This window comes from Pteronotus mesoamericanus, unplaced genomic scaffold (genome assembly GCF_021234165.1).
Source record: "Pteronotus mesoamericanus isolate MK-2021 breed Mesoamerican mustached bat unplaced genomic scaffold, CSHL_Meso_final contig_73, whole genome shotgun sequence".
Taxonomy (NCBI): Eukaryota; Metazoa; Chordata; class Mammalia; order Chiroptera; family Mormoopidae; genus Pteronotus; species Pteronotus mesoamericanus.
The window spans coordinates 14,154,476-14,170,322 of NW_026555245.1; the positions used below are offsets into that span (position 1 = coordinate 14,154,476).

General features: G+C 44.1%; 1 protein-coding gene across 3 annotated transcripts in view; it reads left to right on the forward strand.

Annotated features, from left to right (window-relative positions):
- The first annotated feature begins 10,930 nt into the window (after positions 1–10,930).
- CEMIP2 (cell migration inducing hyaluronidase 2) overlaps positions 10,931–15,847 on the forward strand; it is a 74,519-nt gene continuing 69,602 nt past the window's right edge. Inside the window, exon 1 of one of the 3 annotated variants that reach the window (XM_054583026.1) lies at positions 10,931–10,986. The gene's annotated coding sequence lies outside the window, so the exon portion shown is untranslated. Of the gene's footprint in view, positions 10,987–11,653; positions 12,068–15,847 lie in introns of those variants that run through there. The other 2 variants (XM_054583025.1, XR_008529941.1) reach the window with 2 other exon arrangements.

A 15,847-nucleotide genomic window follows, 5' to 3' on the forward strand; every position in this document is an offset into this window, starting at 1 on the left:
AGGTTTCAAGAATACAATTCTATGACACATCATCTGCATGATGCATTGTGTGCCCACCAGTCAAAGTCAAATTTTTTTGTCACCATATATATGAACCCCTTTTACCCATTACTATCTATCCTCCATCCCCCTGAGGTAGTAACTCTAAAAACCAAAGTTTCAAATACTAGTGTGTGGGGTAGTGTGGGTTCCCAGCAGCCCCCGCAAACAACCTGAGCCTTGTATGAGCAGCTGCCCCACGTGGCCAGGGGCAAGAAAGAAACGTAGCAGGCGGAGCAGCGTGACCAGCTGCAACCTGTTAGCACAAACAGGCCGGTTCTCCCACCCACTCCCTTTCCGCCCTGCGTGCGTCAGTGCCCCGCAGCACACGCCTGAGGCACTGTGCTGCGACAGTGTTTATTTCCTGTGTGAATGAAAGCGCAGAAGGATAAACTGGTGACCGGTCGTCCTGTCACACTGCTGACACCTAGGGTCTGGCTTTAGGAAACGTCCTTGGTTCGCTGCCCTGCTTGTAATGCCAGGTTTTCTCTGCTGCTTTCCCCTAGTCGGGGAGACGCTGCGCCTTTGGCGGCCCCAGGTGTGGGCGTCTAGTGCCTTGGGTTTAGGTCATTGCCTCCAGCGCACACCCAGTAACAGGTAGGCCCTTCACACTATTACTTACAGGCAGTTGGTGAAGTGGTTAACAGCAAGACTTCCTGGTTTCAAGTTGCATCTACTACTTGTATAATCTCACACAAATTAGTTAGCCACCCTCAGTTCCCTCATCTGGAAAATGTGTATGATAATATATCTTCCTTACAGAGTCGTTGTGAGGAGCAGCAGAATTTATTTGTAAAACTGAAGCACAGAGGATTTGGGAAACTTGCCCAGAGTCAACCAACGATTAGATGGTTCAGTCAGAATTTGAACTTGGACCTCTTAGTCTCCAATATCTTCAAAAATTGGAAAGTAACTGTCATTTTTCCCATTGAACCTTTGGTTTTCCCAGTGGTAGGCACATATGTTTTCAAATGCTACGAGTTATTACTGTTAATTTCTATTGATGCTTTATGTGCTGCCAATGTCCTTTAGAATCATCTTTTCCCTCTTTTAAGAAATTTTTCTCCTTGCTGAGATAGGCTGTTTCCAATATTCTACTTTACTTGAATTTTCCTGCACAAAATATATGTAGAGTAGTCTTGCCTCTCGACAGCTGTGTCCCACAGAAATAATGACTCAACAGGTACAGAAGCATATGACACAATTCTCTTCTGAAGTTCCTTTCTCCGGTAGCACAGGACCTTTGAGTCAGAATTCAGTCCCTTAGTGGTTTTGAAAGGAACTGCTCTTGCTGCATTTTGGTTAGGACAATTTTTCTTCCTAAGACTCACATAGGATATTTAAATGTCAATAGGCACGCATTTGAACCCTGTCAGATGCTTAGCTGTAGTCTCTTACACAGAGCCAGGATATGGCACTCCTGAGGCAGCCTGTTCCATTTTCGATAGCTCTTGTTATTTACTTTATTTATTCATTCATTTATTCAACAAATACTGGGAGCCAAGAGCTGTTGCCAATCGCTGATCTAGGGAATACAATGGAAAATAAAAACATCAAGTTCTTCATAAGACAACCAAATTCTGCATCCCTTGATTTTTCTACCCGTTGATACCGCTTCTGCCCTCTGGAGAAACAGAACAAGATTAATTTCTGATCTTCACAATAACCCTTTACATACTTGAAGATGATTTTCCAATTGCCTGCGTGACTAAGAATTTTTTCTCCTGACTTTCCTGGTAAAGATAGTACTTTAGTTAATATTGGCAGATGACTTAAAGGGGATGAAAAAACGTGCATCTTATTTATTTCCTCTGAGTCTCAGTTTCCTTATCTGTGAAATAAAGATAATTGTATCCAACAGGTGACTGAAAATTTGAGTTATTGTGTTACTTGTCTGAACTAGAATAAATATGTGCATTAATAACATTAAGTAACTTTAACTATATGCATATGTGTACGAGGTACTCTTCTAAATGCTTCACATTCAAGTCACTTACTGTCATAATAGCTCTGTGGTACAGGTACTATGATTATTCCTATTTTATGGATAACAAAACAGAGGCATAGAAAGCTTAAGTAACTTGCCCAAAGTCACAAAGCTAGTAAGTGGCAGAGCTGAGACTTGATCTGAAATGGTATGGCTCCAGAATCCTTGTTTATGTGTCTTAAAATTTTTTTAGAAAATTTTAATTGATTTTAGAAAGAGAGAAAGGAAGACAGTGAGAATGAGAGAGAGGGAAACATCAACCTGTTGCTTCATCCATGTGCTCATTGGTTGACTCCTGCATGTGCCCTGACCAGCGATCAAACCTGCAACCCTGGTACATTGGGATGATGCTCTAACCAACCGGGCTTCTGGCCAGGGTCTTGCTCTTGTGCCTCAGTTGTTAGCCATTTTTATATTGGGAGAGGCTGAGAGAGGGAAATGCTTTAGAATGTAAATGGGGGCTTAGAGGCTGAACTTAGAGCCTGGTTTGATCTGTGGCATTAACTACTGTTTTAAATAATTGCATTCGGTTTGAAATTTGGTCTCTTGGGTTCACAGTCCAGCCTCAAAAGGGGCTTCCTTCTTTCCTGATTGCAGCACCCAGCCAGTCAGCCCCTGCTCACGAGTGCTGGTTCTCTCTATACCTCATTGTGTGGTTCTTGGCAGCGAATACCAGTTTTCTTTCCTCAACACATCATTTGTTAGTTTCTTAGACTGATTCCACTTACAAACATATTTTTTCATTTAAGTGTGGTTTTTTTGGTATTGTTTGGTTTTTAGCTATTTACCTCTTTAATCACCTGCTAACCTGGGAAATCACAGTTGCAACTCTTATCACAAACAAGGGGATAATTTCCTTAATACATACAGAGCTTTTACAAATCAGTGAGAGTAAGAACAACATCCCAGTGGAGAAATATGTGAAAAGACACTCATCCTCAATTATTATTAGAGAAATATATGCTAAAGTTACAATGTTTTTTTTTTTTCTATGGCAAAGATAGGTACATATCTTTCTGTCTGTATTTATATCTATGGTCATAAATTCTGCTGGTAAGGCAGTAGGAAAACAGGTATTCTTATATGTTGCTCTTGGTAAAATACATTGGCATAGTCCTTATGAAAGACTATTGGCATTTCCCTATCAAAATCATAAATGCATATACCATTTGTTTAGGTCAGGTTTCTCATCGTGGGCACTAGTGACATTTCGGGTCAGATACTTCTTTGTCCTGTGCATTGCAGAATGTTTAGCACCGCACCTGACATCCATCCACCTGATGCTGGTGGTACCCATACCCACAGTATGACAACCAAAGTGGCTTCTAGACATTGCTTAATATACTCTGGGGGACAAAAGAGCCTCCAGTCAAGAACCACTGTTTGAAGTTTCTTATTGTTACATAACATCTATCCTGATCTTAGTGGATTGAAGTAACAACTATTTCATTTGCTCACTAAAGTCTGGATTGGGCCCAGCTGGTCAGTTCCTCTGCTGTTCATGCCAGTAGTCACTCCCATGGCTGCATTTTTTTGGTGGGGCAGATGAGGCTGAACTTAGCTGGGGTACTGAGATGGATGGATTTTCTCTCTCTCCACCATATCTCTAGTCCTCTGTCCCCAGACAAGGTCTCTCCGAATAAGAAGAAAGTGAAGGCACAACACTATCTTCATGTGGTTTTCTAGCAGGGTAACCAGATTATTTTATGTGGCAACTCAGGGCTTCCAAGGACCCACAAGTGAAAGCTGATCGGCCTTCTTAAAACTGCTGCTTATTTTCAGCTAAACAATTTTTTTCTTTTCCTTTTTTAAATGTTTTTAATTTGTTTAAATTTATTGATTTTTAGGGGGGTGTGGAGAGGGCGAGAAAGATCGTCCCATTGTCCCACCCATCCATGTACTCACTGGATGCCTGCATGTGCCCTGACCAGAGAGCTAACCTGCAACCTTGGTGAATCAGGATGATGCTTCAACCAAGCTACCTGGCCAGGGCTCAGCTAAGCAATTCTCCTAATTTCTATGTAAAATGAGGCATCTTCCCAGAAAGTTCTTGAACCTTTATGACTTTTTCTTTTTCTTTTTTATTCGGCATCTGGATAAAACCAGTTTAAGCAAAATTATGCAAAATGTTTGCCATTGACCTCTCCTGAGTCCACAATATTCCAAGCCTGGATTCTCTCTGGTCGGCAGGGCTTAATCTGCTTTGGCTCTTCCCTTTTCACCAACATAACTTATCTTTTTTCTCAAATTTCTGTTCTCAGGGTTAACATCCTTTAGAGTTTAGCTTAGCTATCATTTCCTCTGTACCCTCTGACAACATTATACAGAATACACTTTCCCCCATCCCAACTCTAACAGCTGGCAACAACCACTTGCGCGAGTGCTTTGAAGCCTCTGCTTACATCACTGCCAGTGTTGCATGGGCCAAAGCAAGTCATATGGCAAAGTCCTGAGTGAATGTGGGAGGGGACCTCACAAGAACATCAATACTGAGAGGTGTGATTCATTGCAGGTCATCCGTGTAACTTCTATCATACACATTATTCCAAATTTTATTTATCTTTTTTACAGAATTTATCACAATCTGTATTATCACTTGCTAATTGGTTTGTCAGTTTCATTCTATTAGACAGAGGAACGCCTGCTGAAGTACATTAGCTTTGCTGTCTTATTCACCTCCAGAATCTATTGGTGTTTGGCATGCAGAGCAACAATGTTTGTTGAATAAAAAACGTTCAGAGTTTTCTAGGCTGTATTAGGCTCATTTACCAAAAGACCCTGTCTTGATGTGTCCATCGGGAGGGTTGAAATTCCTCCCTTGGTTTTTAAGTAACTGGAATATTTTAACAGTGGTTTCCTTTTTTTTTAATATTAAATTTTTTAATTGCAAAAGTAAAATGTGTCATTGTTAGCAATTCCTTTTTTAAAATTGTTTATGCTATTACAGTTGTCCCAATTTTATCCCTCTTTGCCCCCCTTAACAGTGGTTTTCTGAAAATAATGCCTTATTTATTTATTTTTAGAGAAGCGGGAAGGGAAGGAAAAAGAGAGGGAGAGAAACATCCATGTGCAAGAGATACATCCATTGGTTGCCTCCTAGCTGATGACCTGGCCCGCAACCCAGGCATGCGCCCCACCTGGGAATCAAAACTGGAGACCTTTTCATTTGCAGGCCAGCACTCAATCCACTGAGCCACACCTGCCAGAGCTAACGCCTCATTTTAAAAGTGTGGTAAATTCTTACATCTAAAGGGAACATAAGTTAGATTTTTCTGCTTTTTCTATTTTTAGCATTTTTCCATTGTACTCTTGGAAACTTGGGAAATATTTGATGACTTTTGTTAGTTTATAGTATTTCAAGTAATCTTGATTCTCTTTCAAAATAGCCTCCTGTTCTTTATTCTTTTTTTAAAGAGATGGATGTAGAAAGAGATTTGTGGAATTGAGGTAACTGGTGGTAACTGGTGGTTAACTGGATTTTCAAATCGGTGGTGATGCCAAGTTCCCTGCAGACCTTTTTTGTATCAAATAGCCCTGAGACTGCAGGGCTATATTACTTCTTTCTTATTTTTTAATTTAGTTTAAAAAATAACTATGGAAAATGCAGAAAGCTTTTACACAATATGTTTTGGGGAAATTTGACAGCTATGAATTTACTCCTAATCTTGCCTTTCTAATTGTACTCCTTTGAAGAACATACAGAATACTTAATTTTTCAAGGTAAAGTAGGTTTATGGTTCTTTACTGGTTGTCCAGAAGAGAGGAACAATAAGGAAGGGATAAAACCCAGGAGATAATGGATGACTTCACGATATTGGTATTATTTTAAATGAAAATCTATACACATAACCAACTTCCTCAATTTTTATACAAATTTACTATTTTTAGTACTCATCTATATGTGAATATAATGAAAAGATGCTACATTTCTCAGGTGTATTTGTTGAGCTTAGATATGTCATACAGCAAACATAAGATAGTGGTGGCAATACTGCATGCATTTTAGGCATCATAAAAGCAAATCTTAATCCAAAATAGTAGCACCTTTGTTCTAGCTGAGTGACTTCAGGCTATTCATTTCCATTCTTAAGGACAGTGTCCTCAACTGTGAGATGAGCCAGTTGGGGAACTGTCCCATCTGGTTCTTGGATCTGGGTGGCAGCAGTAAAGCAAAACCATTCATGTAAAGATGCCAGTTTAGGCCTCTAAAATAGAAAAATACTAAGGGTATTTAACTTGAGGGTTTGTGCAAATTTTGAGATGTCCGATGGGAATCAGGAATCAGTTTTTTTCTGAGAAAAAGGTCATGTTTTCGAATGAGAAAAAGGAAAGAAGTTTAATTCCTACTTACCTAACGGAATTTGGAGGCCTAAGATAAATAAATAATATTTTCCCTGTCTCTGAAATGACTGTGTCAGAGTTTTAGCTATATCAGAAATGCTTACATAGTGCTTTAAAGCCAGTACCCAGAGAGTTCAACTGGAAATATGCAGTTTCCCTAACAAGCTGATGAAGTGTGAGAATGAGGTTAGTTCAATGAAAGGACATAAAGAAAGAAGAGATGTTTTTGTAGATACTCAGCTGAACCACAGGAGCAGAAGGCCAGACCAACATTCCTGATGTTACTGCACTAGGTCAATGGGGGAAAAATTCTTCCAAGTCATTGAAAAAAAGTGAGGATGGCAAACAGCATATTAACACCTTCCTAGTGAAGTATTAGTCACCTGGAGGATCATTTCCACATCCATCCACTAAGTGTAACAGGGAACAAATATGAACAGGAACACAGGATTCAAAAACAATTTGTTCAGACCCTCATGGAATGCAACACCAGTAGGAATTAGTAAATCCTACAGCCTGAGGGAAAACAGAAAGGGGAGGAGTGGGTGAGAGTCAAGTGAGGTTTTGTCTTAAAAGGGTTTGAGCCAGAAAGTTCAAGCAAGCAAAGGCACTAAAGTGCTGAACACAGAGGTGTTTGGCCCTTTCCCTTCTCCTGTAGGCTCTGCGAACTCCTTTTGTCATCCACTCAGCAAGGGGTGTCACTCCACAAAGTGAGGATTTAGACATGAGTGAGGCTCCATCTTGAATTTCTGGCTCTTCAGGTGCCCAGCTTACCAGCTGTGAGGGGTAGGCAGGATGGGAATGGCTGGGGTAAGACCTGTTTAATAATCATAGCATCATGTGGGATGGTTGTAGTAGATGTGTATATAGGGCCATCGGAGCTGAGGGAAGGCCCAGAATGACCCTCGAATGTTTATGGGGTGACATTTAATACAGTTCTTGGGGGAAGAAAAGTACAGTGGCAAGTATGGTACAGGGTTGGGCGAGCCAGGCTGTAGAATGGGAGAACTGGCATTTTAGAGACAGGGAAGGGGAAGCACATGTAGAGCCAGAGAGGTTTGAAAGATGTGTTTGGAGTGAGGCTGCTGTTTCTCCTTGTTAAAAAGAAAGTTTCCATTTCCTTTAGGTGAGGCTCAGCATATGCTTCTGATGGCCTTCACCTCCAACCAAGATCCCAAGAGTGCTTGGTTTCCTATCTCCACTGAAAAAGTCATTGTGTGTGTAATCTGATGTAAGATTCCAATTTAGCCAGTCATGGAGGACTAAAGAAGAGGTGACCAGAGGCACCCATAATATAATCTGCTCAGCACTCGTGGGGTGTGTACCTAAGCTCCTTACAGCATTACCATGTTTAATTCTTATAATAACTACATGGGCTAGGTACTGTCATTTTCCCCATATTAAAATGAAAAAACTGAGGCAGAGAGAGGCTAGGCATCTTGTCTGAAGTTCTATAGCTAGTGAGCTACAGGTCCTAGCTCTAACCGAGGCAGTCTGACCCCAGGGTGTCAACTCTGAGCCAGCATGTTATTCTGCCTCAAGACTGAGTGAGCCCTGCCACCACCTGGAAAAAAAAAAAACAATCAGATAAGCATCCTACTCACTCTGAGGTTTCTCTTCTAATGCAGAGAACAGCAGAGAGTGACAGTGTCATATGCTGTGTAAGTGGACCACATGGAGATATGCTGACCAGATCTGCCTTCACGGAGGGACATGGTGCCCAGCTCTGAGTAGCGCTGACAGCTGGCCCTCTTAGCGACCACTTCAGCTGCTGAGTTCCCTTGTTGAAGGTCATGCCAGTTCCCAATGACCGATTCAGGATGGTTTATGAAAGTTTGCCCATGTACGCCCTATAATTCTGAAGGGCCATGCCGGCTTCAGGACCTCCGGGGGGTTGTGTGAGCCTGCTGTTGGGTCCACACGGCAGCTCAACGTCTCCCTCTCCCCATCCAGCTTTCTGTCCCTTCTTCCTTGGGTGTCTACTTCATGGGTATTTCTTAATGAACATACTGTCACTAGGGCTCAGATCCTCCTTTCCTGGGAACCCAACTGGTGACTTTAGTTCTACTGACTGGAGAAATCTTCAGCCTCTCACTTTTTTCTACCTCCTCTGTAACTTCCTTTCACATACTTTTGATTTTTTCTTGTTCCTGATAAATATCTAAGAACAAAGTTTGTAAAATTCTCAAAGATAGGCTACATAAAACCACTCATGTAAAGATGCCTGTTTACGCCCTTAAAATAGAAAAACACTAAGGGTATTTAACTTAAAAGGGTTTGTGCAAATTTTTAAGATATCAGATGGGAATCAGGAATCACTTTTTTCCTGAGAAAAAGGTCACATTTTTTGAATGAGAAAAAGGAAAGAAGTTTAATTCTTACTTACTTAATGGACTTTAAAGACCTATGATAAATAGATATTTTCCCTGTCTCTGAAATGATGTGTCAGAGTGTTAGCTATGTTAGAAATGCTCACATCATGCCTTCAAGCCAATACCCAGAGAGTTCAACTGGAAATATGCAGTCTCCCTAACATTCTGATGAGGTGTGAGGATGAGGTTAGTTCTCACTAGATTCATTCACTTTTTTTCTGGTTAATAGACTACTGTATTTAGAGCAGTTTTAGATTCACAGCAAGAGTGAACAGAAGGTACAGAGATTTTCCCTATATCCCCTGCCACCTTCCCTCTGAATAGCCTCTACCACGATCAACGTCCATTTCCCTTGGTTTTGGCTATACATATAGGATATGGCAGTAAGAACTCTTTAAAACCAAAAATTTTCATTAAAAGAATGCATGTGAAATTTTAATTGTTATTTTTAATGTTTGAGGGGTTGCCATGATTCCAATAGGCTCTTGGCTGTGTGACTTCAGACAGGCTCCTTAAACTTTCTGAGTCCAAGTGTCCTGGTCTCTTAAATTGGAATAATTATTGGGAGAATAAGTTAACATATTCCAACTCCAAGCAAAGTGCCTGGCACTTAATAAAGATTCATAAATGTCATTTTTATGTCAGTTTGGCACTACACAGGTCACAGGGTGTATTTGTTTCCTGTGGCTTCTGCAACACAAAACGATAGCTATTTATTCTCTCATGCCCGAAGTCTGAAATCAGTTTCACTAAACTGAAATCGAGTTGTCACCAGAGCTGTTCCCTCTGTGGAGGCTCTAAGGGAGAACCCTTCCTTGCTCTCACCCAGTTTCTGGTAGCTGCTGGCATTTCTTGACTTGTGGCTGCATCACTCCAATCTCTGCCTCCACAGTCACATTATCTTATCTGTGTGTGTCAAATCTCCTCTCGGCCTTCCTTTTATAAGGATACCTGTGACTGCTGCCAGAGCCCATCCTGATAACCCAGGATAATCCCCCCAAATCAAGATCCTTAATTAAATCCCATCTGCAAAGACCTTGTTTCCAGACAAGGGAATACTTCCAGGTCCTAGGATTAGGATCTAAGATCTCTTGGGGGTATTGTTCAGCCTTCCATACAGGATGACACAATTCCTGTCCTGTCTTTTTTGTTTTTGTTTTGTTTTAATTTCAAAGACATGTATGTATTTATTTAGAGAGAGGGAGAGAAACATCGATCAGTTGTCTCTTGCACACGCCCTTCTGGATCTGCAACCCAGGCGTGTGCCCTGACCTGAATCCAACTGGCAACCTTTTGCTTTGCAGAACAACGTTAAATCAACTGGGCCACGCTAGTCAGGGCACTGTCCCGTCTTTATAAGGCATGGTCATAAACATTTCACCTTTGAGCCACTAAAATTATCCCTCCCAGTTTGTCATTGAAAACCATCTTCCTTAAAGACTTGTGCTCCCTCTTTCAGAAGGGACAGTGGCTCCCAAATTTGGGTGTTTCTTTAAGGTCTCACCACTAAACCGTGTTGCTACTGTGCAGGCATCTTTCCAAGATTTTAATACAAGGATGCTTTCTAGCAGTGTTTTTCAAATTTATATATGCCAGGCCTCTCTGATTCAGTAAGTGAAAGGTCTGGGGATCCAAAATGCCCCAGGGAACTCTTATCATCAGCTAAGATTTAGAAACAGTAATTCCTACAAAGCCCTGAACCAAAACGCTTGAAATAAATTCCCCTTGTCGCCTGCTGGGTGTGTCATGGTTACATGACTGATTTTTTATTAAAAGGAAAAAAAAGCAATTCTGAAAATTGAACAATCCTATCTGTACAGTACTCACTGAAAGAGTTCCCTAGCGGGAAAACTTCCAATTCCGAATTAAATAGAGGATGACGACGGCCCGGATTTGGCAATCCTTCTGCTGCTCGTGGGTCTGACTGATCAAACTCGGGCCGCGCCCTCAGCTGGAGCCAACGCTTTCATCGGTAAGTGCAGATCCTCGAAGAGCGCGGTGGTGGTGGGCTGGGCTACTCCAACACCGGTGGGTGCGCCCTCACAGAGGTACTCAGACAGTGGGGTGGGCCGGGGAGGGGCTTTCAGCGCCACTCCTGCAAGCGGCAGCCATTCCGGAGTGGCGCGGGCAGGGGGCGTGGGGAGACGTAGGTATATTTATTCTGACTTTAGAGCGGGGTACTGCGGCCGTCCAGAGCTGTCCGGGGAGTTGTTCGGAACCAAGTGCTGCCTGGTTCTTCGGAAAGGGGTAAGAACCCCGCGTCCTTGGTTGGCCAGGTGGGGGCGGTCGTGATGCGGTGGCCAGACGAACTGAAAATATGCGAGAGTTGTGGAGATCCCTTTGGGGATGATGGGGCGCAGAGTTAGGCTGAACCGGGAGCGGTGCAGGTTCAGTGTCCAGCTCAGTCGTGGGGTGATACGGGAGCGGTGTCAGGCTCAGCCGGGAGGGAATGGGAGCTCAGCGTCAGGCTCAGCTGAAAGTGATGCGGATGCACAGTCAGGCTCAGCCGGGAGGTGATGGGAGCGCAGGGTCAGGTTCAGCCAGGCCCGGGGCGAGCGGCACAGCGGGGTAGGCGCGTGCAGCTGCAGTCCCGGGCGCTGGTTGAGAAGCCTGCCCCGGCGGCGGTGCGCAGGAGAGAGGTTCCAGGGCGCCGCAGCGACAGGTTCTGGGTGTCGCAGCCCGCAGCTCACGCCGAGCCGGTGTGGCGGGAGGAGCCCTGCGCAGCCACCGCCTCCTCCGGCCGCAGGCTCCTCCTCTCCCTCCACCTCCTCCGTCTTGCTGCCCGCCTGATCCGCAGTACTCGGCCCAGGAGAGCCGGTCGCTTGTCTGGCTGGCGGAGGCTGAGCGCGACCTTAGCAAGCCGCGGCGCCCGCCGACCAGGGACAAGCGCGACTCCCGGGAACGCCCTCTGCCCGGTGCTGCCCCCTCCACCCTATTGTCGCAGGGACGCTCCGGCCCGCGCCGCCGGGGGGCTGCGATTCTCCTCCTCTTCCTCCCGAAGGGGAAGGAGCAGGAAAGCCGAGCCGTCGCTCCGAGATAGAGCGAGCCGAGGCCCCTGCCCCCGAGGCTCGGGGCTAGAAGAGGAGGAGGCGGAGGCAGAGGGAAGGCCGCGTCACTCCAGGGAGCACAGAGTTTCACCTCCAGGCTGCGTCTGCGGCTGCCAGCGTAAGAGCAGCAGCAGCGGCGGCGGCGGAAGGCGCCGGGGCTCAAGGGACTCCCTGGCCATGGAGAGGAGACCCGGAGCCGTGGACACCAAGAACTCGGCTCGGTCTCTTTGGACCGCTGTGTAGGCACCTGAATTAGCCGACGCTAAGCGGGAGGGGGAAAGGTAAGAAGAGATGGGGCCACCCGCCCTCTGCCCTGCCTCCCTTGCTGCCCCCTGGGGGCCACTGTGAAAACGCGGACCGGGGTCCCCCTCACCCCCCCGCACCTTCCCTACTCTCGGCGGTTTGGCTTTTGGACATTTCTGCTGAAATGGGAAACATCCCCCCCCCCGCCCCCGCCCCCGTAACACCCTTCCCCCACTATCCCCGCGCGCCTTCTTTCTCCTCCTTGGATAGGAGTAACTAGACTACTCCGGAGTAAATCCTTACCATAAGAAAGGGTCTTTGGGAACCTTTGGTCTGTGATTTCTTTCTCTCCTCTCTTTTCATTACGTTTAAGAGGAAGGAAACAATGGACCTTTGAAAGTCTGTGTGAACAGCCTCAAACTTTCTGGAGAAGGCTGGGGAGGGGGCATAAACCCCACAGGAAGCCGCCTACAGTGAAAGGTTGATGGAATGTGTGTTGCAGAGTCTCGGCTTCAGTGCGCGCGCGAGTGCGCGCGTATGCCTTTGGGTGATCTTTGTCTTTTTACAATTCCCTGGGGTTGGTGGGCCCTCGCCCCCACTTCTCTTTCTGTTAAAGTAAGGCGAAGCTTTAAAATCGTGTGCAGCTTAGCCCTGGTCCTCAGCCTCAGCTTTCCAATGCAGAGTTGTGAGGTCTTGGCAAAAGGAGGGTGGGAAGGACCCTGAGGACCCCAAAATGCTGCAGTGAATGCTAGTTACTATATCCCGTGCGGTAAAACCTAGGACCTGACATCCCTTGGTGCTTTCTGCTGAGGGTTGATGTATGTCACCAGACCTCGCTGTGGAGCGGAAATCTTTCACTTAAGTTCTCTACAAAAGGCTAGAAAAACAGGCTTTGATATATGTCTCCTTTCATCAGCAGTAGGGATTAGGAATAGAGTGCTTAATAATTTTAAGAACTTTGATTACGCATAGGGGCCACTCACTGGCTTATTCACCATTCTTGCTTCGGTGTGACAATGTGATGTTGTATAATTACACGTTTTACTGAGCTCTTACCAGACAAAGTGAGAAGAATTTAGAGGAAGGTTTCACCTGACCTGAGGGAGGGCCTCAATCTTCTGGGCATCCTGGTATACCTGTTGGAAATGGCTCTGTGTTAAAAACAGACAGTTAAACTGTTCAGCCATAAGGTTGGCTAGAACGGAGCTATTACTGTTTCTTTGACCCTGGAGGGAAGCTTGCTGCTTTCCAAGTTGGTCTGGGCATCATACTCTGGTTGTGTGCCTTTGATTGGCTATTCAAAGGGCTCTTTTGAATTTGCATTTATGGGCTAAGCTGAAGAAAGTGCTGTAGGTGCTTCCTGTACTTAGTAAACATTGGGTGTAGCACCTTTTGGTGCTTTACATTAAAATCACTCCCCTCAGCTTTTTGTGTATCTGTTCTACAGGATCACAGCATCCCAGGAACTGGGAAGTCAGTTTTCTGGCTTTCCAGTCAGCCCCCCCCTAATGGTTTTTATCTGGTCAGTGTGTGTTTACAGGCTCAGATAATTGAGGTTAGAAGTGAACTCTGAGTCATCACCTGTTTTACTTTAACAGCCTGGGGCTGAGCGGGCAAGCTGAGGACTAGTCACTCTGTGTGTGGACAGGGAAGTTGAATCAGTGAATCTTACATGACTTCCCTTGTGACAGCTAATGGAGTAAAGTCTCCCTTCTTCATTTAGCCTGTAACCCACAGATTTTCAGAAGTCTCAGTTTTCACAGCTAGAAACCAGAATGGGACAGCACCTCGTTCGGGTTCTAATAGACCTAATCAAGCCTATTCTCAAGCAGCTACCTTGGATGTAGAAGACAAAAGCAAGAAAATAAAGTAGTTGTCGGCCACACTGAAGTTGAAATGCTGCTACTTAGTAGCTAGGCACCTCTGGGCAAGTGTCTGAAATTGAGAATGATGATGTGATGAACTACACTAAAGAAAATTATTTTAAAAAATTATTTTAATTTATTGGTAAAATAAGAGAGAGAGAGAGAGATTTATTATTCCACTTCTTTGTGCATTCATCAATTGCTTCTTGTATGAGCCCTGACTGGGGACTGAACCTGCAGTCTTGGTGTATGGGGTGATGCTCTAACCAGCTGAGCTACCTAGCCAGGACCACTAAAGAAAATTTAAATGATCATTATCCAATTCACAGTATAAGGCTCACATGGGATGCTGTATGTAAAAGTGTACCTGGTAAAGTGCTGTAAGATATGAACGCTGCATCATGCATCCTCTCACCCACCATCCATTTAACTAAAAATTATTCATCACCTGTTGTGTGTCAGGCTCTGCAGAAGCAAACTGAATGCCTGCCAGTTCTGTGGAGTGTTCTTGTTGTTTGAGAGGGGGAGGTGGATGGAGTGGTTGAAGCTCGGGAGGTAGCAGGGAGACCGGGAGGTAGCAGGGAGACGTGATAATGTGTGGTGGCTTCCGGCTATAAAGGAAGATAAGACAATCTCTGCTGTTGAAGAAATAAGTCTAGCCAATGAGAAAAGGAAATGAACAATGAGAAGGCCCAGTAAGTGTGTGTTTAGAGAATTATGCATAAAAAGCTTTGAGAACCCAAAGGAGGACCAGAGTTTTTTGGGGGGGGAGGAAGGCAGAGCAATTTAGTGAAAAGTAAAATTTCCTAAATCAGACAAAATAGTGGAGACTGAAAACTCATATCAAAAGTACCATTTTGAGCCCCAGCTGGTGTGGCTCAGTGGATTGGGTGCCAGCCTGCAAACCGAAGGGTTGCTGGTTCGATTCCTAATCAGGGCACATGCTTGGGTTGTGGGCCAGGTCCCCAATGGGGGGTGGGTGCATGAGAGGCAACCACACATTGATGTCTCTCTCTCTCTCTCCCTTCCCCTCTCTCTAAAAATAAACAAAAATCTTTAAAAAAGGTACCATTTTGAAATGTAAAGATTAGAGGACTTGAAATCAAAACTGAGTTTAAAACAAGGCTCTGGTAATTGCTAACCATTTGTTATTGAGCAAATCCTCCGATTTTTCACACTTTGCTTCTTCATCTGTAAAATTAGTTTAAAATACTTAATGGAATTCTTTGGGGATTAACTCAGATTTAACATGCTGTGTACATGATAAAGTACCATACAAGCTAGTGTCTTGATACCAAAGGTACTTTCAAAATATGTTCTTTTTAAAGCATACATAGATACAAGTCACAATTTAGTCTAGTGGCTGTCGGTCACAGATTTCTGTTTTGTTTGAATAGTCCAAATCTTCTGATTTGAGGTTACCTCTTGTCATAGGGTGTTTCTCACTTGTTCAGGCATACCAGCCATTGGAAATCTTTTCATTGCATTTGGCTTGTGAGCACTGCTTGGATGGATGGGCTGTCTAGTATAGTACATCAGTTGAGAGGAGCTTGTTTGGATCTGTTCTGTGGCTTTCATAGCTTTCCTCATCCTAACAAGACAAATGTAAAAAAAAGAAGAGAAAGCTATGCATTTGCATTGTGGACACCATAAAATCATCCTTGCTAGATGGTACTAGACTTTTTGGGGTGATCGCTTCATTAGGTCTATAAATGTCTAATTACTATGTTGTACACCTGAAACCAATAAAATTGTATGTCAACTGTAATTGAAAAATAGATTTATGAAATCACTCTAGTTTAATTAGTTTTCCCCATTTGTAAAGAGATGGAATTTTCAATCACACTGGAAGAAAGGCTGTTCTTTCAATAACAGCAGCTGCCGTCTAGGTGAAACTTGAATCTTTAAGCACTACTTACTTACCATACTTGCCTTACTTCTTATCTTGAAATG